Source organism: Thamnophis elegans, chromosome 14 (assembly GCF_009769535.1).
Source record: "Thamnophis elegans isolate rThaEle1 chromosome 14, rThaEle1.pri, whole genome shotgun sequence".
Lineage (NCBI taxonomy): Eukaryota > Metazoa > Chordata > Lepidosauria > Squamata > Colubridae > Thamnophis > Thamnophis elegans.
The window spans coordinates 48,990,336-49,014,117 of NC_045554.1; the positions used below are offsets into that span (position 1 = coordinate 48,990,336).

Below are 23,782 nucleotides of genomic sequence, written 5' to 3' on the forward strand. Positions count from 1 at the left end.
AATATTCCCACAAACAAATCTCACAGTCAACAATACAAACGTGTCACATTCATCCACAAGAAGATTATTAATGCCTGCCACAAAATTTTGTGAACCAATTTCTATTTCCTCAGGGAAAAAAATGATATAGTTCTTTTGTTACCTAAAACTGGGGTACGGTAACTAGTTTGGTCTTACTTTAACCTCCCCTGGGATAGACAGATTCCACAGCCACAAAATGATCTAAATAATTTTAAAACATATGATCAATTTAACAGCCTAATAGGGCAAATGTCCACTATTCCCAGTTGTCTGCTAAAATGCAATGCTGTGCCATTTCCATTTATTTTTATTTCTGCAAAATCATATCATAATAAAAATGATTAAACCAATCCAGATGTGATGTGTATTAATTTATGGTATTTGAGTAATGATATCATTGCACAAATCACAATGGATGTTGTACAATTTAGATAAATGACTCTAACTGCTTTCTGCTTACTGGTTTGTCTGTTAATCAAGGATGACCAGATGGAACTTCAGACTACTGCAATTTGCCTCTGCTAACTGTGTCTCTATTAAATCAAGGTTTTACATGTATTTATAATCCAAATCTATTTGATTCTTCCAAGGGTTGAAAATAACTAGCGAGGAAGAGGCCCTTAGAGACCAATTTCAGAAAAAAATATATGTGTTTATTACAGTTACTGAGAAATAATAGATAATAAAAAAGGTCCACTTCAATTATTGAGAACCGAATTGCTGTTAATACTGAAACGTGGTTCAAGGGATTTGAACTGGGTTTGAGTTACACATAGGATATATTCTTTGAGCAATGCTAATCCTTTGTTGTCTTTTAAAATTTCAAAAGTCTGTTGTTTTTTAGAAGGCTGTATCACCACTGCCAGATGTGGAGAAAAAAATTCCCCAAATGCAGACTTCCTGAGCAGCACCGGAAAAAAGGTCAGGGTTACCTCAGCTCTCACGCATAAATTTTAAAAGGCTGAACACCATGGCTATTTTTAATCTCTTTTAACATTCAAATGTGTTCCTTAAAGAACACAAACCGATTATTTTCTAGTTCATATATTTCAACAAACAGATGTAAGCTCACAAATATACAATAAAATAATATTTTAAGGTTTCAGAAGCCTAAAAACAGGCGCATGTAATTCCTTTGACTGAACTTCACTACCCTCATGTCACTGAAATGAGCAGAAGCTCAGCTAGCAAGCTGCCTTTGCTATCAGCTTCTGCAACGTGTCCTCCATGGAGTCTGCATAAAGGATGCCGATGATCAGAAACAGAAACATCCCACCATTCTGAATCTGCTGCATAATCAGTCGACTCTCACATTTAACGTTTTCCAATTCCGGGTGTTATTTGCAAGTCAACTTACAGATTAACTTCCCCATTTTCCTGTAGCATGAAGCCACCCAGGAAGCTCTCGTGCTGTGTGACGTACTACAGAAAGAATGGCAGGTTTGGCACCGAGAAATGCCATACATTTGTATAATACCAGGCCTAAACAGGCCATCATGCAAATACAGATCAGACAGATTCCATTTCTCTTTTGAAGTCCAGTGAATCGCATTCTGAAATCCAGGCTAGCTAGCACTAGGTTCACATTATGAGCACTTCATAGCTTACGCCAGAAAATGGTAATTCCTAACCAGGATTCAAAGCTGCTGGTGGTATATGGGCTAATGACTTGGCCAAGCCAAGAAACTTGGCCACTGACTAACATTGATCTAACATACAAAATGGACATCTTTTAACATGAGAAAACATCTGCTTGTATTTTAGTTCCAAACCCCCTTCAACTGACAATCTATATGAACAGTAAATCTATGACCCCCTTCCTTCTTTAGGCTAAGGTTTGGTATTATTCCCAGAAAGAAATGCACTGCCTGAGGAGGAGGAGGAGAGGAGAGGAGAGAGGGGAGAGACCAGAGCACTGTGGGTTCTAGCAGACTTTGTGCTCAGCTGGCTGGGTTAAAAAGGTTCCCCCTCCCCCAAAATGGGCTGCTTGCAAGAGGTGCGTTTCTGACAGCTGCTGATTGCCCACTGCAGATGACTGACTGATTGTTTCCTGGTAGGAAGATACGGCCCTTTCTAGGGAGCAGGCTCACTGAAGGAGCATTGAGGAATTTGCCAGTAGGGCTGGCTGAGCAGCAGAATTCAAGGGCAAAGGCCTAACAAATTTGCTAAAACTAACCTAAAAATTTGAGAAAGCAACTACAAGAAATAAAAGTCTTCTACCGGTGGCATTTTCAGAAGTGAGAGAGACTAAAGGGTATCAACCAACAGCCACGACTTGCAGTGCTTGTGGCATGGCTGTATTTTCCCCCTTACTCCTTTTGCAAGACCCCTGGAAGAGTTGAAGGACCAAGTTAGGCACAGACCGCTCTGAAGATCTACCTAGGTGGTCACTAAGGGTCAACAATAATTCAATATTCCCTCATCAACCTCACCTTGAAAGTGCAGGTTTGTGGCAGTGCTTGAAGGAAAAGTACAAATAATACAGTACTGAATGCTACACTTAATTCCTGAGAGCAGGCAAAGATTTAGTAGAGATGGTGGAACAGTAAGTGCTAAATACAGAATGGGCTCAAGCAAAGCAGCAAGTCCAGGGGATGAATGTGAAAATTAGAAAAATAATATACAAAATATTCTGGACGACTGAAACTGAGAAATAATTTTTAGAGTCATGCAAAAAAACAGGGTCCAAGCCTTCGGACAGAAAGACCGTTGCCTTGCCTGAACGGGCATTCATGGGCACTGCGGGAGAATCAAAGCGTGGGTTATCTTCTGTCTATTTGGCCAGAGACTGAGAAGTAAAAGCTTTGACCACGCCTCTCCTTCTCGGCTGAGCCCCATTTCTCCACGAAGGTGTGGACTTTCAGAAGACGCGTTGTCTCCGATGAAATCGACCACGCTGGACCAGAAGGCCACTGGGTGGGGTTGGATTCTCCCGCAGCGCACAGAGAACACCCATTCAGATTAGAGAACGGTCTTTCTCCTGTTCGCTGCTTGGAGAATCCGAGCATGGGACATATCCAAGTTGAATGTCTCAAGGGAGGGAAACAGGCTGGTCCAGGGTCCCATCATCAGCATGAACCCCTTGTAGCACACATCTCCCCGATGAAGCCTCAGCTAATATGCCCATTCCTGACGAAGGGCGATGGAGAGGCCCAGATCACCGCCCTGCACGTCTCATCGATTGTCATCCAAGCGGCCATAGTGGCTGCACTTCTGGTTCAGTGGGCCATAATGGGGCCTGGCACGGGCCTGGCTTGACGATCGTAGGCTATTGCAATGCAGGCTCTAAGGTGGGTGGTGTTACCTTCTTCCCTATGGATGTCGGCTGAAAGGAAACAAATAGAGATTCTGTCCGTCTGAAGGAGGCGGTTCTCAGGCCTTAAAAGGCCCGAAAACCCCTGAGTGGCTTGCTAGCAATTTGGTGCTCCTCTGTGGTGCGAAATCGTTGTCGGTGCTCCCGCCAAGCTGCTGGGAAGCAGACCGATTGTGCATGAGCCTCAGCGGTTGAAGAACAAACGCTGCCCTGGCGGGGTGATGAAAGAGCCCCCGCCACAAGGAAGACTGCCTACATTGCAAGTTTTGAAGCTGTTTAGAAAATCCCAAGCATGGAAAATCAAATTCCCAGGTCTCTCTAGTCAGACTGAGAGAAAAAAAACTGGGCTCAGCAGAGAGGAAGAGGTGTGGCCAAAGCTTTTACTTCTCAGTCTCTGGCCAAATAGACAGAAGATTACCCATGCTTGCATTCTCCAAGCAGCGCACTGGAGAAACACGGAGCCACTGCAAAATAAGAAACAAAATTTCTGAGGAACAAAGGGATGGTTCTGTGTCTTGCAAAAGAAGATTCATAGTAGCAAATGACTCACTACAACAAGAAACAGACATCAGCCTCCTACCTGACAAGAGCATCTATAAGCAACCTAACAGAACAAGTTCCCAAGATTTATCAAATCCAATTATAATGGACTATATTTGCTGAGCCCCACAGGAAAAAAAGGTGGTGAAGTCCTAAGGAATTCAAATGGGCTCGGATAGGTCTGCTCATATCCTTGCCCTGTCAGTGTGGGGGAGAGGCAACCCGCTTGTATATCAACAGAGAGCAAGCCCCCCTCCCTCCTAGCCCCGATGTTTCTTAGCTGGGTAATGAATCATCTGCAAGAAACCAGCCAAGGACCCCACAGGTCAGCCCTGAGCTACAAAGATTTTCTTCTATTGATGAATAAGGGATGCAGAATTGTACCTTGGGGCCCAGCCTCTGAAAGCTCCCTCCAGTAGGAGAAGCATCCATTCACAGAATTATAGAGTTGGACGCAACCAATGAGGCTCACTCCCTGCTCCTGACGGGATGATCCAGCAGAGCATCTGACTGATGGCCATCCAATCTCTCCCCCATAGTTGTTGTTGAGCAAACACAGGCCTTCAATTCTTCCCCAGATTGGCTTCCACACCCCTCATCTTGGTAGCCGTATTCTGAACCTGCTCTAATTGGTCACTTTTCATTGTGGTGCCAAATCGGGATGCAGCAGCATTCACAACAGGACGAACAATTATTGAATGGTGCAATCTGGATTCCATTCTCCAGTTAAGGAACTCCAAGACAGCGTTTCTGTTTTTAGTACCGTGTTTCCCCCAAAATACGACAGGGTCTTGTTTTCTTTTTACTTACAAAATATGGCCTTGGGCTTATTATAGGGAAGGGCTTATTGTTTTGGGGTTGCCAGGGGGCTGCTCCCTTGCGAACTGGCTCCCGAAGAGCCGGGCACAGCCTCAGGGGCGAAGCAGCCATGAGGTGACCAAGCTCACGAGCAACCGCCCGGCAAACCCCCTCTCCAGCCGGGCAGAGCACCATTCACTGACCTAGGGGGTATCCCTAAGGCGCTCTGCCCGCTCCCCAGCTCCTGCAGCTTGGCACATTAGGGATATCCCCTAGGTCAGTGCATGGAACTCTGCCGGGCTGGAGAAGGGGGTTGCGTGAGTGCCTGTTCCGCCCCCAGCAGGCATGCCTCCTAGCCTCAACATGTCCGGGCCCAGCTCTCCCTGCAGTAGCAGCAGCTGCCGCTGCGCTCCAATCATAACGTCTTCGGTTCCAAACTCCCAAACTCGGCTGCCGAGTCTTCCAGCAGCGGCCACTCTATACTGCGCTCTATGGTTGGGAGTTGGCTGCTGGAAGACTCTGTCTGGAAGACTCTCTTAGAGTCTTCCAGCAGCCAGCCCACAACCATAGAGTGGACTCCTAGAGCGGCTGCTGCTGGAAGACTCGGCAGCCGAGTTTGGGAGTTTGAAACCGTTATGCTCGGAACGCCGCAGCAGCAACTGCAGAGAGAGCTGGGCCCGGACATGTTGATGCTAGGAGGCATGCCTGGGGAGCGGGCAGAGCCCCACATGGCTTGGGGCCTTAGGGATACCCCCTTGCTCTGCCCGGCTGGAGAGGGAGTTTGCTGGGCAATTGCTTGTGAACTTGGTCACCTCATGGCTGCTTCGCCCCTGAGGCTGTGCCTGGCTCTTCAGGAGCCAGTTTGCCTGGCAACTCCCCCCTCAGGCCAGGCAGAACATCGCTCCCCAACCTAGCGGTATCCTGAAGGAGGCAAGCAATAAACCCCCTGGACAACCCCCCCCCCAGATCCTGCGGCTTGGCGCCTTTGGGATACCGCTATGTTGGTGAGCTCTGCCTGGCCGGAGGGGGCAGTTGTCCAGGGGGTTTATTTTCGGGGGCGGGCTTATATTTTTGCCCATGCAAAAAATGTGGCAAGGCTTTAGTTTCGGGACAGGTCGTATTTTCGGGGAAACACGGTAGCTGCATCACACTTCTGACTGAGGTTTAATGTGTGTTCACTGAGAACAGTCAGATCTTTTTCATTTCTACTGCCATGCCAGGTTTCCGTCAGCCGTACAGTTTTCCTACTCAAGATGCAAAACTTTACCTCTCCCCACTTACGTGCCATCCTCTCCACCTCAACCACTGCTCAAAGCTGCCCCTAATTTTGTTCCCCCTGCTGATGCCTAGAATGTCCCCTCCTCTCTTTTTCATCCAAATAATAGTCTTGAACAGCACAAGGCCCAGGATGATAATAGCCCTGTGCTACTGCCACTTTGAATGGCTCCTTTGACTTCCCTAGATTCCCCTCTCCCCATTTTTACAACAGGCATAATAACATTTGTTCCCAGCAGTCCTTTAGCACCTAAGATCCCACAAAAATATTAGGGATTTCTTACACCCCCAGAATATTACTCATCAGGATTTGGAGAGATTTAAAGTAAATAGAGATTGTTTAACCAAGCCGCTATCAATTAGCATCAATCCTAGCTCTATATAATTTCTCGTTAGCACACATACTTGTTGCTTGATGACTTCTTTCCTCATCCTGTGTCTTTTTTTACGTTTGATTCTTTGCTAAACTTTCTGTGCCGCTAAATTGCTTTGTTGTGCTGGCTTCTTGCTTTTGGTTTGTTTTTTGACTGGAATTGTTTGCACTGGGGCTTGCAATATCTCATATTTAGCAAGTCTTACTTCAAGCTCCTTTTCTCATTAGCTTCTTCTGCTAAGGATGCAAAGTCGAGTGAGACAGCCAATATTCTAGCAGGCAGAAATTAAAATTGATCTTTAGACAAAGGAGCTGTAAATAAGAGCACGAGGGCTGTGCACTGCTTTAGAGTCTGAAAAGCTGCTTTCTAGCACCCAGCAGCAGCCCTGTGATCCCCGAAAAGGGCCCTGTCCTCCCAGCAGATCTGCCAGTAACTATTTCGAATTAAATCTGAAGAATTATACAACCTTGCGATAAATGACAGCTATACATACTGGCATATGTATATATTTAGCAGAGAGTAGTGGTCTCTCTATTTCTAAGCAAGCAGAGGGAAGTGGTTGTTTTTCTAGAGGGCATTTTCTATTAACATTCTGGCTGAAACAACTTATTACAAGTTCTAGATTTAAATCACTATTGTTCCGATAGTCCAATTGGGAAGTTGTACAACATCTCCCACCAAAACATAAACGTATAAAGATAGCACTACGTTAAAAGCCTCAGAGGCATGTCTGAATTCACTATCAACCTTAGTTTTATTTATATAATTGCTTAAGCAGGGTAGTTTTCGGGGGGGGGGGAGAATTCTTCTTCCTTTAAAAATTACTGCTACAGTGTTAAGTTTTTAGCCTATTTCAGACTAAATATGTGAATTAAAATCAAATTCAGGAAGAGGTAAATTCATTTCACGCATGCATCAAAACACCCAAAGCCTCTTGTTCAGTTTGGGTCAGGCTGCCCAAATCAGCTCTGCCACACACAGGAAAGGGGTTCAAACCCCTCAGATGGAGCTTGCTGAAATACCCACCGCTTTCCTCAGCATTTTCCCCAGATGCCCAGGGTTGGAACAGCTTCAGACTGTTGTGTAATCAAAGTTCACAGAGACTTCAGCTCAACTAAAAGAAAGGTTCCTTCTGCATAATATAAATAAAATAGGCCGGGTTTCTTTTTACTAAATAAACAATTGACAGGACCTTAAATAAATCAAAATAATTAGAATGGCTTTAAGCACTGAAAAACAGGTAGAATATTGCTATATTCAAGATCCACAGGCAGATATTGATTTTTTCTTCATGAATGAAATGGTTTTACTCAGACTTTCAACTGAAAACACTATAGCAATTATACATGGCAAAATTAGCCAATCGAACATTTCTATGCCAAATTAATCAATACAATAGCAGAGTTGGAAGGGACCCTGGAGGTCTTCTAGTCCAACCCCCTGCCTAGGCAAGAAACCCTATACCGTTTCAGACAAATGGTTATCCAACATCTTCTTAAAGTCTTCCAGTGTTGGAGCATTCACAACTTCTGGAGGCAACTTCTGTTCCACTGATTAATTGTTCTCACTGTCAGGAAATTTTTCCTTAATTCTAAGTTGCTTCTTTCAATTCGTTTCCACTAGTTTAAATTAACAATTTAAAAGTTTTAAAATGCTGGTAAATATTAGTAATGTTTTCTTTACTAGATCAGTTAGGTGCACATGCAGACATGCGCACACAAGTTTTATTTAATACAATGGAAAAGACATTTTTACAGCTGTAAGCTTGAAAGAGAAGACTATAATTACAATTCTGAGCATGAAAAGAGCTACCCGCATACAAGCCTAAACTATCTCTGTTTTCCCCAGCTATAATGAATCAAACAAGTCAAGAGTTAAGTAACAACAGAAAGCTGGGAACAGTCGTTCCTGGTGCTTTCAACCTAATAATTGTGTAGCACCTGGATCCGCAAGGGATGCCCAGGATTGTAACAGCTTCAGATGTTCAGGGGATGTGGCTGAGTGACGCTTTGATCTCCATGGAACCCAGGACCTCAGACAATGCATCTGTGTGTGTTGGATGGGTTAGGGATCAGGGTGTGGACCTGAGGGGATTTACAAAAGGTAGCATTAAACTGCAGCTGGAAGGGAAGAAAACCAACCCGCTTCCAACTGCAGGCCTGAGCCAAACACGCTGGGAACGTGTGGCCTTTTATCTATTTGTTAAAATATCAAAAGAATAATATATGCAACTCTTCGCTTTTCAGAAGAAATTCTAATATATTGTAAAACATATAGCTAACCCAAAGCACATTGCACTGTAATGAATTTCCTACCTCAGAATTCAGTCACAAATGATATTTTTTTACTACCTAGTACTCTTGGTAGTTACCCTCCAAAAATATATGGCTGTTCTGAGCTGACAGCTACTGCTTGATCAAGAGACTGAGGCCATAGCTAGAGTTCTTCAGCTCGTGTGCCCGTTTTACCCTCCTATGCCACAACCCTTTGGGCACATAATCCACTCTCGAATCACGTCCCAAGTGGACATGCAGTACACAAATGAAATAAAGGCAGCATCCATAAATATAACCGTACGTACATTACTAGTGCTGTTTTTTGTTGTTGTTTTTTACACAGCCCATCTCACCTGCTTAACTCTGGCTAATTTACAAATAAAACCACACAACGACCTAGTTAGAAAACAATGCAAAACAGATTTAAAACAAAATTAAGAATTGAACAATCAAAAGATTCTGAAAGGGAAAGGAGCACCTTCAAGCTGCCACCGACCTCCAGGACTGCAGGCCACTCCTAGACCCCCATGTCAGTTGGCAGAGCCAGGTCTTGACACTCTTCTGGAAGGCAGGAAGAGTGGGACCCTGCCTCACCCGAGTGGGCACGACGTTCCGGAGTACAGGGTCAACAGAGCCCACCAGTCAAAATCCTTTAACCCTCAGGGTCCACAGCATAGCTTCCCTGAGTGGCCAGTGGAACGTGTGGATTGACGAAATAGGGCAACACCTTATGCAGCATGGCACCAGGGTAGATCAATACCACTTTGGCAAGTATGAATATGCTCATTTTGAGAGCAGACCTGGGAGAAGCCTGATATCCGGGTCAAGTCAAGGGGGCTTGGACTAGGAAAGAAGCCTCCTTGGCAGCTATCCTTCCGTCATGGAATACGCTCCCCAGGAGGCAGGACTGGCTCCCTGAGATAATCAGGCCTTTACCGTGATACCTCATTTTTAAGGAATGAGCTGTTCTCTTCTGGTTTGCTTACATTCTACTTAGGGTGGGTTCATGTAAATATGAGTAGGTACAATCTTGTGGAATCCTTCTTGCCCTGCTCCTTGGCTGAAAAGGTTCCATAGCAGATTACACAGTAGAGTAATCATCATCAGTAATTATCATCAGCAATAAGACGCTCCATGCCCAGACAGGTATAGTCTAAAAGACACAAACAGAATTGTGGAGGCATGCAAAACTTTCAAGCACAAAATGCTATTTCATTTTGAAACTGACTGTTTCAAACCTTCTGCAGGAATTTCAGGTTCAAAATTGTTATATTTATATTGTATATGTTTTGTTTTTACTTATTGTTTGTATTGATTCTTGTTCGCTGCCCAACGAGACGAGTTGGGAAACCATATAACTTTGGGAAATGAATGAATGAATGAATGAATGAATGAATGAATGAATGAATGAATGAATGAATGAAACTTCTAGGATAATCAAAACAGACACTTAGGAATTCAACACAACTGAAAACCTATGAAAAGAATTTTTATAATCTTAGTAGCAGCCTATGATTCAGCTAGTAGGTTCTTTTTCTCTTCATTCTTTTCAGAAAGTGGCACTTTCAACAATCTTTTGAACTAAGTTCCTTTGCTAAGTTGCTTTATAAGAATTAATACAATAATATAATTACTACATAAACTCTGCCTGATATCTCCTCCCTGCTCAGGAACATTTATGGCATTTTATATACCTAAGGACTAGTGTATGGACAATTATGGAAAAATCATAACAAAAATGTTCTTTGGCATGTGAAATTTATACTAGACAACACAAGCACAAATTTATTATCTTCGTATAAACTTTAATCATTCGATTCTAATCTTGATTGTCCTGAGAAGAACTATGCATATCTACACCCAGCGTCCTATGCCGTCTGCTTTTCAGTCAGGGTACTACTAATCTCATTGGGTCCTATCCACTGCTACATTGAGTAAACGGTCATATAATCCCAAACCCTGTTCGGAGAGACATGGAAGTGTCCACCTATATGTTAAAATATTCATGACTGGGAGGGACATCGGAACAAGGTCAGGCAATGAATAAGCACAGCAACTAAATCAGCCAATGGGAGCTTAAACAGATCTGAATCTGTGCAGAGAATTGAAACAGAAACTAAAGCAGTCTGCTGCTCTGAGAAGTAAACTAGCAGTCTATCTGGGCTTGTCTACTGATATGAAACGAACTGCTTGTGTTTGCCTGTAACTCTCCTGCCTTGGGTTTACTTGGAAGAACCACCTGTTGGTATTGTACATTCATCTATTCTTATGTATATAAAGAAGTTGACGAATCCAGCTGAATCAGTTATTTGTGTGTGCTTTCTGGATTTGAATTTACACAATAAACTCTGACACTATTTATCAGGATGGGTGCTGAGCTGACATTCCTTAGGCCTCCAAGTAATGCTTGCTTTTATACTTTCCTTGCTGCTGCATGGAAACCAATCCAGAATCAATCACCTGAATCTGAAGCAGGACATTTCTTGGTGACTTATGGGAAAATAGAGGCTTCCCTGGCCCAAAAGACAAATCCTTTCCACCTAATTAGCCAATCTGACTTAAACGAAGAAAGAGGAATCTTTGCAAACTGGTAATATTTAGATTTGCAGCACTTCAACATCACGTTACTCCCAATATACCATTGCTTGTTTACGGTTGGACATTTCTAAATTGCTTAAACATGAACAGCTTTCAAATCAGCCTTTAAGAAACCCAGTTTTCCTTCTAACCCAATTTTCCTTCTAACCTATAAACAGGTTTGCATGTGCCAAAATATTGGCTGCTTGTAAGTTTCATACTTTGCGTTTGCTAATTCTGCTGCAGCTCTTTAGACGTGTTTGGGCCTGTGAACAAGAAGTTTCAATCGTGCTACATTTTACAGAGCTTTACTGGCAAATTCTTCATTGTTACTACATTCATTACTGAACCACCTTCTGATTTTATCTATCTAGTTGTCCTTCTTAGATTAACAAACTGAACTTTCAGACAAAACCGAAGGGAAGGATGATGAAGGCTGAAGCAAGGAGCAGCACTCATGAGATCTGCCACTTCCATTAACAACATTGGGTTTGCACTAAAGGGGCCACACTGGGTCTGAAGAAAAATCCAAATGCCACAATCTCTTAATGCGACGCATGCAAACTGTTTCGAGGTGTATGTATGTGATGCTATGCCTTGCTGTGTTTACAATTGCAAGTACCTGAAAATGAGTAAACATTTTAAAATGTTTTAAATAAAATCCTCTACCTAAATAGTAATATATAAAAACAAGTGTTGCAGTGAAGATCATTTTATCGCCTATATCAGCTCACAATCAACCACAATAAGATAAAAAACACAGATGCTTCTAGACTGTCAATGCAGACAATTCTTTAAATTGCTAGGCAAACCAGCCCAGTGCTGAAAATGTCAGCTTAAAATCAGAGAATCATACCCAGCGAGGAAGCCTGGGACTGTCCCTATGGAGCCAATCACAGGGCTGTTGTGAGGACAGAACAGGCCTGAGTTTGGCCTTGAACTACTGGGAGGAAACTCCAAGTAAATGAAACAAATGAACATAGCAGATCCAAGCTTAACTTTATGTACTGGTAGCCCATTTTTGTCAATCATGTTTACGGGTTCAATTATCTCTCTAAAAATGTGACGATGTTACATTTGATTTAGAAATCAATAAATGTGAGTAGCTAGGAAAACAACAGCTGCAAATCGTGTCTTCTTTTTATATTTATTTGAGAAGATTAGTTGTTCTAATGCAGTGTTTCTCAACCTTGGCAACTTGAAGATGTCCGGACTTCAACTCCCAGAATTCCCCAGCCAGCGAATGCTGGCTGGGGAATTCTGGGAGTTGAAGTCCAGACATCTTCAAGTTGCCAAGGTTGAGAAACACTGTTCTAATGTAACTATTAAGAAAAGTACTGAAATTATGATTGACCAAAGTTTACCAGAGTGCAATGATTTAAAGTTATGGACTGCAAGTCCCTGGAGAACCCTGGCTGCCCACCAAGGGCTCTCCATGAAGAAGGCAACCATCACAGCCATTTCCATGTCATGGCTGACCCTGTCATCATCTTCTGTTAAAGCCAACTGGGCCGAGAATGAAGATTTGCTACATGCCGGAAAACAGGGAGACAAGAAAGGCTCCTATTTTAAACTCCCCTCCCCCCCAAAAAACCAACCTCAGCTCAGAAAAAAATCATCTTTCTCACTGAAAAATTGCAAGGGGGGGGGGAAGGAAGGGTCAGTTTCTGAATCCATTTGCTCTGTGGTACAACTATAAAGTATTAAAATAAGTAGAATGTATCACAATGCAGCTTGCATTAAAGTAAAGTTAAAAGCTTTCCTGTGAAAAACAAATACAGGATATTGGCAAGACTGCAAGAATGAGGTTTTAAAAAAAAAACACTAAGTACAACAAATGGATTTTATTCTGTTTGCACAACACAGAGAGGAAGTCTATTTCTTAAAAGGCTGCAATAAGAAGTTTTGCCATTGCCAGAGAATAACCAGAACTGTTAAAAACCTGAACAATCAAATTAATCATGGATCAAGTAAAGTTAGTTATGGCGGAGTTGCAAAGGCATCTGGCGTCCTTTCCCAGTTTGGCCATGAAGTCTAATATAGCCAGAAAGCATCAGATTGGGAAAGAAGGACTATATTAATTTGAATATTCTCAATTATCTCGTTTATTCTGATAGCTAGGGAGACGTTCACCAACGAAGCATCCCATGCTCATTGGAGTCAGCGTATACACAACAGGCAGTCGCCACCACGTTTGGGATTCTCACATTTTCCCCCCGTCCGCTCAAGCGCCAACTGACATTCTGCTGCAACTCTCTTCCTTGGCTTTGTTCATCATCTTTACGAATGTCTCATTCATTTGGGCCCCTACCTGTCTAACTTCATGCACCATATTTCTATTTCCACTTCAACTGACTGTTATCTGCAGTTCGGCGGTTCAAATCTCACCGGCTCAGGGTTGACTCAGCCTTCCATCCTTCCGAGGTGGGTAAAATGAGGACCCGGATTGTTGTTGGGGGCGATATGCTGACTCTGTAAACCGCTTAGAGAGGGCTGAAAGCCCTATGAAGCGGTATATAAGTCTAACTGCTATTGCTATTCTTGGAGGAAGAATTCATTATTTTCATTTGCTTTCAGAGTTCAGCAAAGGGCTGAGCTCCTTATGCAAAAAGGCAGGGAAAATGAGAAACAGTGGGTGTTCTTTTAGAGTTTTAATGGAACACCTTTCTGGGAATCAGAGGCCACTCATTAGTGCCTACAAAAAAATGGTCATTCCTGATCCTTAGTATCAAGCCATAGTATATGGAACCTCTTTCACAGCACTGATTCTTTGTCTCAAGAAAAAGCAACGGCACTCAGATATGAAAAAGAAACCGTCAATCCCTCCATCCTCTTCCTGAAAGGCCAGGAGACAATTTTTCATTTCTAGTTTGCAATAAACAAAAGGTACCCCAAATATTCTAGACTATACCACCCACAATTTCTTATCATCAGTGGCAGGAGATGGAACTGATTGAACCAGAAGTGTGTTTTATCCCAAGCTTTGAGATTGTATGTCTGTTTTTACAACAAGGCAATGAGCAGCTACATTGCACATTACTAACATTGCCAGAGGAACTTTGAAAAGATATGAATGCAGAACATCCTCACCCATTATTTGTTAATTTAGATTAGAAGACGTCAGAAGGAACAAATGTTATAATGAAAGAAACAACACTGTGTGTATATGCCCAGGATTGCAAATAGTAGGCCCAAATGATTCTTCCACTTTCTAGCTGGGCCACTGGAGAAAGGAACTAAAATTAGCACATCCAGACAAAGCATTAGTCACTAAAGGTTAACTCATCACATATGATTTTAATCCTCTCTGACACGTTCAGCTTAGAAAGTGAAATGCAAGAATTTATCCTTTTTTATAGTGATATGAAAAGAAGTGCTAAATATGAACCTAGAGTATGTACGCAAGTGGATCATCTTATTTTATTCCATTTTTTCCTAAAGTTACTTCTACTACAGAGTGCAATGCTGAACGTTAAAATCAACTGAAGTTGGGAATGTCACTACTACACTTAAGCAAAATTGGCAGAAGGAAAGTTGCTCTTTGAAAAATAACATTTCAGTGTTCCAAATCTTTATTTACAGAGATATATTGACTGAACAACAATACAATACAACACAATACAATACAATACAATAGCAGAGTTGGAAGGGACCTTGGAGGTATTCTAGTCCAACCCCATGCCTAGGCAGGAAACCCTATACCATTTCAGACAAATGGCTATCCAACATCTTCTTAAAGACTTCCAATGTTGGGGCATTCACAACTTCTGGGGGCAACTTCTGTTCCACTGATTAATTGTTCTCACTGTCAGGAAATTTCTCCTCAGTTCTAGCTTGATTCTCTCCTTGATTAGTTTCCACCCATTGCTTCTTGTTCTGCCCTCAGGTGCCTTGGAGAATAGTTTGACTCCCTCTTCTTTGGGGCAACCCCTGAGATATTGGAAGACTGCTATCATTTCTCCCCAGTCCTTCTTTTCATTAAACTAGACAGCCCCAGTTCCTGCAACAGTTCTTCATTATGTTTTAGCCTCCAGTCCCCTAATCATCTTTGTTGCTCTTCTCTGCAATCTTTCGAGAGTCTCCACATCTTTTCTACATCGTGGCGACCATAACTGGATGCCGTATTCCAAGTGTGGCCTTCCCAAGGCCTTGTAAAGTGGTATTAACCCTTCTCGTGATCTTGATTCTCTCCCTCTGTTGATGCAGCCTAGAACTGTGTTGGCTTTTTTGGCAGTTGCTGCGCACGGCTGGCTCCTATTTAAATGGTTGTCCACTAGGACTCCAAGATCCCTCTCGCAGTTTCTACTGTTGAGCAAGGTACCACCTATACTGTACCTGTGCATTTTGTTTTTCTTGCCTAAATGTAGAACCTTACTCTTTTCACCATTGAAATTCATTTTAGTACTCATTCATTTTAATACACAGTACTCAGCGTTTCTAAAAGAGCCATGTCCATGTAACATTGGGGGTGAGGGGGGGATACATTTTCCTGTGGGGGTCACAACTAGAACCATTGTGGAGGGTGCTTGCTCCCAGTGCCCCTGTGGGCCAGACAGACAGGTGTGGCCCGCAAACCGTAAAATGCTCAGGTCTGATGTAACAAATATGTTTTTCTCCTCTTCCTATCTTTAGTTTTAGTAGGATCACTCTATCCCCCTCCCCTTTTTTAATATAACTCAAGGTTGCAAATATACCTAATACAATACTCTTTCCTCCTATTTTCCCCATAACAACCACCTTACAAGGGCTGAAAGCAGGGAGCCACCCAAAGTCATCCAGCTGGCTTTCATGCCTAAGGCTGGACTAGAACTCACCACCTTGGTTTCTAGGCCAGCAAACTGGCTCATTACTAGCATAATTACAAGAACAGCTTTACTTTAAATGAACCATCCTCTTCTTGTGTTAAATATTTGGTGGTGGCCTGTATTCATTACCCTAGTTGGCATTTTGTGGAAAAGAATAGAGATACAATTTTAAGCACATTTGTGGGGCAATAAGCCCCATGAACTCGATGGACCTCAACCCTGAGTAGATAAATATGCTTACACTATAAAGACATTCAACATCACAAAACACAGCACTGTACATTCTGTCGAATTTTCAAAATAAAAGGACTGATTTATACTCTTCAATGTAACCACCAACAAAACCCAGAATTTTCTACCTTTTTTGCACATCAACCAAATATAAAATGTCCCTTCTTGTTGTTTATATTTCCAATATCAATTTGAAATGCCTTTATACATTCTAGACAATTTCTCTGGTGACATATTCATAGGCCAAGTGTGATCGGACACACAAGGAATTTGTCTCCTGTACATAAGCTTTCAGTATGCATATGCCAACAATATATCATTTTATAAAAAATATCTTTAAGATTATACATATAAAGTATAAACTTCAATCCATTCAGGGACATATTTTTTCATGTGTATATTATGACCAAAAGTTTTAACCCACTTTTATAGATTTTTTCACTTCACATTTCATTTTCCATAGTTTATACTTTTAGCAACCACATTTCATCATTTGTATACAATACTACTTTACATTCAATCTTACTTTGTTCAAAACCATTAATTATGTTGGCTAGTTTAAATCTTTCTAATAAATGTAAATTAGAAAACCACTGACAACTACAAACATTTGTTACCAGTTCTTCTCTTGGTTTTATTTTGATTCCCCTCAACAAAATTCCAGTATCTCACAATGTTAGCTATTCATGTCTGCCTATTATTTCTCACCTATGAAATGCTTCTTCTTGTGCTGAGATCCATAAAGGTGCTTTATGGCACAACAGTTCGTATCCATTTCATATTCTCAATGTGATACATTTACCAGAATGTTTTTTTTCAATATCCTCATTAAACTTGACTTATTGTACCAAAAATATCTATGCTACCCAAATCTCAAGTCACGCTCCTCCTAGCTCCAAAAGCCTTCTAGTTCTCAGCAACACCCACTTATATCGAAACCAAACAGCACGATGCAAGAAACATTTTCAAATCAAGTAAACCCAATCCTCTACTTTGCATCTCATAGCACTTTGTATTTAATTCATGTTTTTTCCCTTCCACACGAACTTAGGTATATCCTTCTGCCACTGTTTAAATGGTGCATCAGTTGTCAAAATAGGTATTGTTTGGAACAAAAACAGGATTGTAGGCAAGACATTCGTTTTTATTACAGGAATTTTCCCCAGCAATGACAGTTGTATCTTAACATATCTGTTTTACTATCATTCCATGTCTTAATATAGTTATTTTCAAATAACATACAATTCATATTTGTCATAATGACATCCAGATATTTTTACTTTCTTTTCAATCTTAAAACGCCACCTTATTCATCAATTGTTTGTTCTTCTATTTTCACATTTCCGTTAACATCTACATCTTTTGTTTATCCATCTTTAAACCTGCTAATGCACCAAATTAATTTGCCCATTAATGTTTCAATTCCCTTCAAAGAATCTTCCAGAACCAACACCACGTCATCTAAAAAAGTTTCTTTTTCAATTTTTACTTGCATAGGTTTCTCCTTTTGTCTTATATCTTTATTCAGTATTTCAAAAACAAAATAAACAAGATAGGAGATTGTGGGTATCCCTCTCTTGTTCTTTTTTGTATCTCACAGTTGTTAGATCTCCATTTATACTTTCTGTGCAGTGTAAATTGATCTTATAGCAGTTAGACTTATATACCGCTTCATAGGGCTTTCAGCCCTCTCTAAGCGGTTTACAGAGTCAGCCTATCGCCCCCACAGTCTGGGTCCTCATTTCACCCACCTCGGAAGGATGGAAGGCTGAGTCAACCTTGAGCCGGTGAGATTAGAACCGCTGAACTGCAGATAACAGTCAGCTGAAGAGGCCTGCAGTACTGCACCCTAACCACTGCGCCACCTCGGCTCGTTTATCCATTTTATAAAGTTCTCTCCAAAATTCGTATCTTCCAAAACTTTGAACAAGAAAACCCATCCAAATCTCTGCATTCAACATCAATTTGGCTTTTTTTTTTTTATGCTCTTGCAAATACTCCTAAATGTCCAATACATTTCTAGCATTATCTTATAGGTAAAACCCTCCATTAAATTATTTTCAGCCTATCAGCTAGAATCAGTACGAACAACCTGTAATCCTTATTCAACAATGATATCATCCTATAGTCTCTCTTTAAAGTCAAATCTTGTTTTTGGTAATTTTAATGGCCCCTTTCTAACACTCCGGCATCCTTCCTCAGTATTCATTGTGTTTTGTAAAGGTTCATCCTCAAGATCTTTATAAGAACCTGAAAATCCATCTGACTCAGGCATCTTTCCTAGTTTAACAGATTCAGAAACTTTCCTTATTGCTATAGTCTCTGGTATCTCTAGCACAGTGATATGGCGAACCTGTGGCACGCAGAGCCATTTGTCAGGGCACGCAAGGCGCTGCTCTGTCAGCCGAGTTCACCCTTTTTTTAAGCCATTTTCGCCCTCCCCAGGGCTCCAGAGACTTTATAGGAGCCTGGGGAGGGCGAAAAGAGCCGCCCCCCCCCCACCCCGGAGGCCCTCCGGAGGCTTCATGAACTTCCCTGAAGCCTCCGGAGCACAAAAAACCGGCCCTATGGGCAAACCGGAAGTTCAGGAACGGACTTCCTGTTTGCTCGGAGGGTCGTTTTGACTGCTCCGAAGGCTTCAGGGAAGCCTCCTGAAGGTCCCTGAAGCCTCCGGAGCACTTGAAACGACCTTATATGAATTATAGACTGGGAATTTGGTAAAGGATTACAGGTGTGCACCTCACTGGATGACTCGATTAAAGGGACATCTCTGTAGGATAATGAAAGTTAAGTAACAGTTTAAATCTTTTTTATATTCACAGGAATATAATCTTTAAGTTCCTATGCCATCCGAAATGTAGAATATGTGCAGTGACACTTAGAGTAAAATAGCGTTTGACACTCATCTTTTGGGATCCTTTCAACATGTTTAATACAACTTTGAGTCCCCAAATGTAACGTTCCCGTGGTTCGTCCATGAGGCCAATGTGGAGAAAAGACAGGACACGATCTTTCTCGGGATGGAGCGACCCAGATTGGGGGTCTGGAAGCCCCTTTTATTGAGATAGGACAAAGGCAGGAGGAGCAAATCAGTAATCAGCATGTGATTTAAGACAGCCTGTAAAACTACAATTTCTAATCTACTGCTCAGGGAAGTTCTGTCTATATATGGTCAAATCCTGGGCGTCATTGGTAGGGCACATCTCAGGATGTTATGTTATGCACTATCAGGATGTTATGGAGTTTTAGGAGTTTGTTTTCTCCTGTGTGGTTCAGCGTGGCTCTGCATGCCCTGGTATGAACTGGGCCATGGGTGACCCACACCTACACAAGGAATTATGTTACAACATCTCCTACTTTTTTTTTTTTCCGAAAAGACTTTTCCTGTCTTTACAACACCCAAATTCATACCTATTATGTAAGTCAAAGCTACAAGTATAATTTATTTGATCAGAGTAAAATAAAAATAGTACATTTAGCAGAGATTCATAAGGATGCCTCCTTCTGTGATGGGGGCCTTGACAAGGGAAAAGAGCTTGCGTGGAAAACATGGGCTACGTCGTTGGACGTGTATATGTCCAGAAGAGTCTCCCAAGGCAAACAGGCCATGATAGATACCCCAGACTCACACTGATCATATCTGCGCACCCACGTTGAACAAGCATGGCCTATTCCTTCCACAAGCCAATACAACCTCATCAGGATGCTCCAACCCTAAAGGCCACTTCCTGAGTCTCGTAACCAAGAAGAAAGAGGAGGATTCAGCAACAAAAGCATTGCCAAATTGCCTTTCTTGTGCACATGCTATCAGAATTTCCTTTTTCCAGGTATATTTTTCTCCACAGAGTCCAGCCAGAGGCAGCTCTTTCTAGCTCATATTCTTCTGCTGCTATTCCCCACTTCATTCCCAACTCTTGGTCCAATTCTGTTTAGTTTTTAGAGAGTTGCTGAGAAGCAGATCAAAAGACAGTCTCTAGTGCTGTCAATTTGTTACCTATGGACCAAAGGCCACACCTCATTATTTAATAGGCCCCAACTAGGAAACTAATAGGCCCAACACCTTAACCAAAATATTGAAGAAATTACTCATTAATTGAAATAGATCTTTTACTCTGGCATATTAATTTAAGTGCTTGGCCTTATTTTCGGGGAGGTCTTATTATTTTTGAGGTGCAGGAGGCGGCGAGCGTGGTCACCTCATGGCTGCTGCTGTGTTGAAATATTTGGGAGGAAGGCTTATTTCAGCGCATGCGCTCAAGGGCTTATTATCCGGGGAGGTCTTATTTTCGGGAAAACAGGGTAGCTATTCCAGCTATAGACTAAACTAAGAACACACCTGAAACCGAACTTTCCAAATGCAGAAGGAAAACAATCGTCTTGCAAAGATGCTGGGAGATTCATATTTTCTAGCTATACGTAAGAAACAAAAGGCCAACCGCCACCATCCTGGTGACAACTATCCTCAAACATTTGGAGTTTTTTGCCACATTACCCTTTAGGAGCCCTGCTCTTGGCAAACCCTGATCCGCAGGCTTTGCGCAACAGGAGAACTTTGGTCTTTAGCCGAGCTGAAGGACACGAACCTCTCCTAGCAGAAGTGCTAGTAGGAAAGAACATTCCTTTTCACTAACAAGTCACTCAGCTGGCCTCTCCTTGCCGAGTCTCAATCGGAATTGAAAAGTTGGTTAATGTATAACCTTTACCAAGATTCCGATGGATGGAAGGGAGGAGAGGCAGGCACAAATCTACAGCACAAGCCACACTTAGAACACCATTCTTGCTCTTTGGCTATTGCACTGTAATGAAACTCCTTCAAAAATCATGTTCAATATTCTGAAGAGCAATTTCAGAACTTTGGAGTCTCTTCCACACATTGCCCTGATTTTTTTCTGTTCAAATGTATGAATAAAGCTAGTCTTTGGCACAAGACTTTGCACAAACACAACTGAGCCAAGGATGCACAACCTCTCTTAAAACTACCTTGCCATCCAGCACTTGGTCGGTTGGCCATTCGCAGCAAGCAGCAAGTGCTGGCAGATATAACCTTTTCAGACATAACTCTCTCCTGGCAAGAGGCCTTAAGAAGAGAACATCCAATCTCACATTAGACTGCAATTAGCAGCTTGCTATATTCTGTATAAAATTATAATTTCTGAACAAGTTGAAGACATTATCCTGTGTTACAACCAGCACAAATTGAGCTACTTACCATTAAAAAGACTCCTATTTAAGTGCCATGAAAAAACATTATCCACTTTAATTTTTTTTAAATCATACTTATGTAAAGTATTCCACTGAAAAAAGGCAAAAAATATTTACCGATTCCATAGCTGAAAGCAGCAGTTAGCTGGACATAGATAAAATCCAACAGAAGGGTGTCCCGGAAGCAGTGCTATATTCTGAAAGACAAAAAGAGCCCCATGAATATTTCAGAGAAAAATGCATGTTTAAATTATACACATTTTCCTTTAAACTCGGTTTCCATTTCATTTTGTCTAGCTCTTTCAAAACTCCATTAATACAAAAGGTTCACAAAAATTACTTGACAGGATAGTACAATTAAAATTTTGTATATGTGCAAACAAACACACGGACATGTATATGAAAGAATTGTTTCTGCTCTGTAGTGCCAGAAAGACAAGGGTAGCAGGCTAATCTTGTAGCAAGTTTAGAGGTTGGGATAATTTGCAATTCACAAATTTATGTAACTTGTTTACTGTACTTGTTATTCTTGCCCTGAGAAAAAAATTTTTAAAACAGAAGCACGTAAAGAATATCTGAAGAAACTGGCTCAAATTCCACCTCTAAAGTAAAGGTATCGCTTAAAATTAAACTATTTATGGCAACTTTTAAATAGAGAAGCAGTATTCCACAAGCTCACACACAGGAATATCTGGTGTCTGTATTAGCATTTTAGAACAAGTCATGACTCATAACTGCAGAGAAGAGAGCGGCTCTTAAGTTTGCCCAGGCAAACCTAGAAAAGGGAGCCTTGTACGCTTAGCACATAGTCAACATCTAGACACGCAGCACTCTCAAGTAAATGCAATAAATAAAAGACTGCAACAAATATTAATTTTAGCAACAAAATGGGATAGCTAAATAATTGTCTAACATGATATCGTTTACCACATGAAGCTAATCACATTTGGTCTTCTAAATCCCTTTGGATGGCAGCACACCTGGAAACCATAGGTATCTCTGGAGGAAAAGCAAGGCCCGCTGGACTATAACTAAGACTAAAATGCTAAGAGGGCAGAAATGTGCAGTGGAGTTCCTACCAACGAAAGATTACTGGGGAAAACTTTGAATCTCAAAACCACATCTAATGTCAGAGAGACACTGGACGAATACGAGAGGTGTAACCATACTGTAGCATGCAGAGGTGGTATTCAGCTGGTTTGCACCGGTTCGGGGAAACCGGTAAGAGAAATTTAGCCTGGTTTGCCAAACCAGTAGCGACCTCTGACTGATCCCGCCTCCGGCCCAGTTGCTCGCTCACCCCGCCTGCTGCTTGCTCGACCCACCCATCCCAGCCCTATACATGTTGCTTTGCCACGCAGCCCAGCTACTCGCTTTACGAGTCACCTCTGCGCCTTGCCCACTCTGCTCAGATCACCAAAGGTAAGTAAGCATGCCGCCCGCTCGCCCTTCGCCTTGGGTCAGGAGCCCCAGGGACGCATCATTCCTCGAGGCCCCAGAGCAGCCACCCGCTCTCCCTTTGCCAGTTGCATGTGTTGCACTGGTTCCCCTCCTTCAGAGGCCCTGGCCCTAGCCCAGCTTCCTCCCCCACGACTGCCTCTTTCTTCGGGCTTACCTTCCTCCCACTGTGGCTGATCCGGACTCCGGAAGGCAAGCTCTCTTTTTCGGTGCAACCGCGAGAAGCCTCCCAGCCGCCGCCTCTTTGCCAGTCACATCTTGGCAGCAGCGGCTGGCTGGAGGCTGCCGGAAATTACTGGAGGTCGCCAAAAAAGCTGCTGCCATCACCGCCGTTCTTCACGCCAGCCGCACGTGCACATCCCATTGCCTGCTACGTCGCTACACTCGGACTTGCCTGGACAAGTCCCTCCGGCGCAGCAGGCAATTGGGTGCGCATGTGCCGCCAGCACGAAGAACAAGGCGGCGCCGGTAGCGGCTTTTTTGGCTCAGAAAGGGTTCAGTACTTCCTAAGGCTGCTTGATTCAAATAACATTGGCAATACAAACACAACAGTAAAAAGTCTCTGAACTTGGGAAACTAAACCAATGGGGTACCTGGCAAAACAAACCAATCCAGAAGGACAATGACAAAAGATTCCATTTCCATGCCTTTTTCAGAAAGTAAAAACCACATCAGCCGCCACCAAACAATGTCAAACAATCTAAAATGGAATATATCTGCGAAAGGAGAATTCGTTTTAGGGACAGGTGGCGGGTGAACTTCCAGGGCACACGGTAAAGCAAGGAACAGATGGAGAGGGAATGCAGAGATAAAAAGCAAAGAGTCTGACTGGTGTTTTTTTTTTCTAAGTGCTCTCCTGAAAAGAAAAAGGCCTTTCTAATATTACCGCTTCTATTTCAGTGAGCTGCCACA

At 42.3% G+C, this 23,782-nt stretch overlaps 1 protein-coding gene across 1 annotated transcript in view; it reads right to left on the reverse strand.

Annotated features, from left to right (window-relative positions):
- The window catches only part of ANKRD11 (ankyrin repeat domain 11), a 111,911-nt gene that overhangs the window by 72,943 nt on the left and 15,186 nt on the right, over positions 1-23,782 (reverse strand). The window contains exon 2 of the mRNA XM_032231194.1: positions 21,530-21,609. The gene's annotated coding sequence lies outside the window, so the exon portion shown is untranslated. The remainder of the gene's footprint in view (positions 1-21,529; positions 21,610-23,782) is intronic.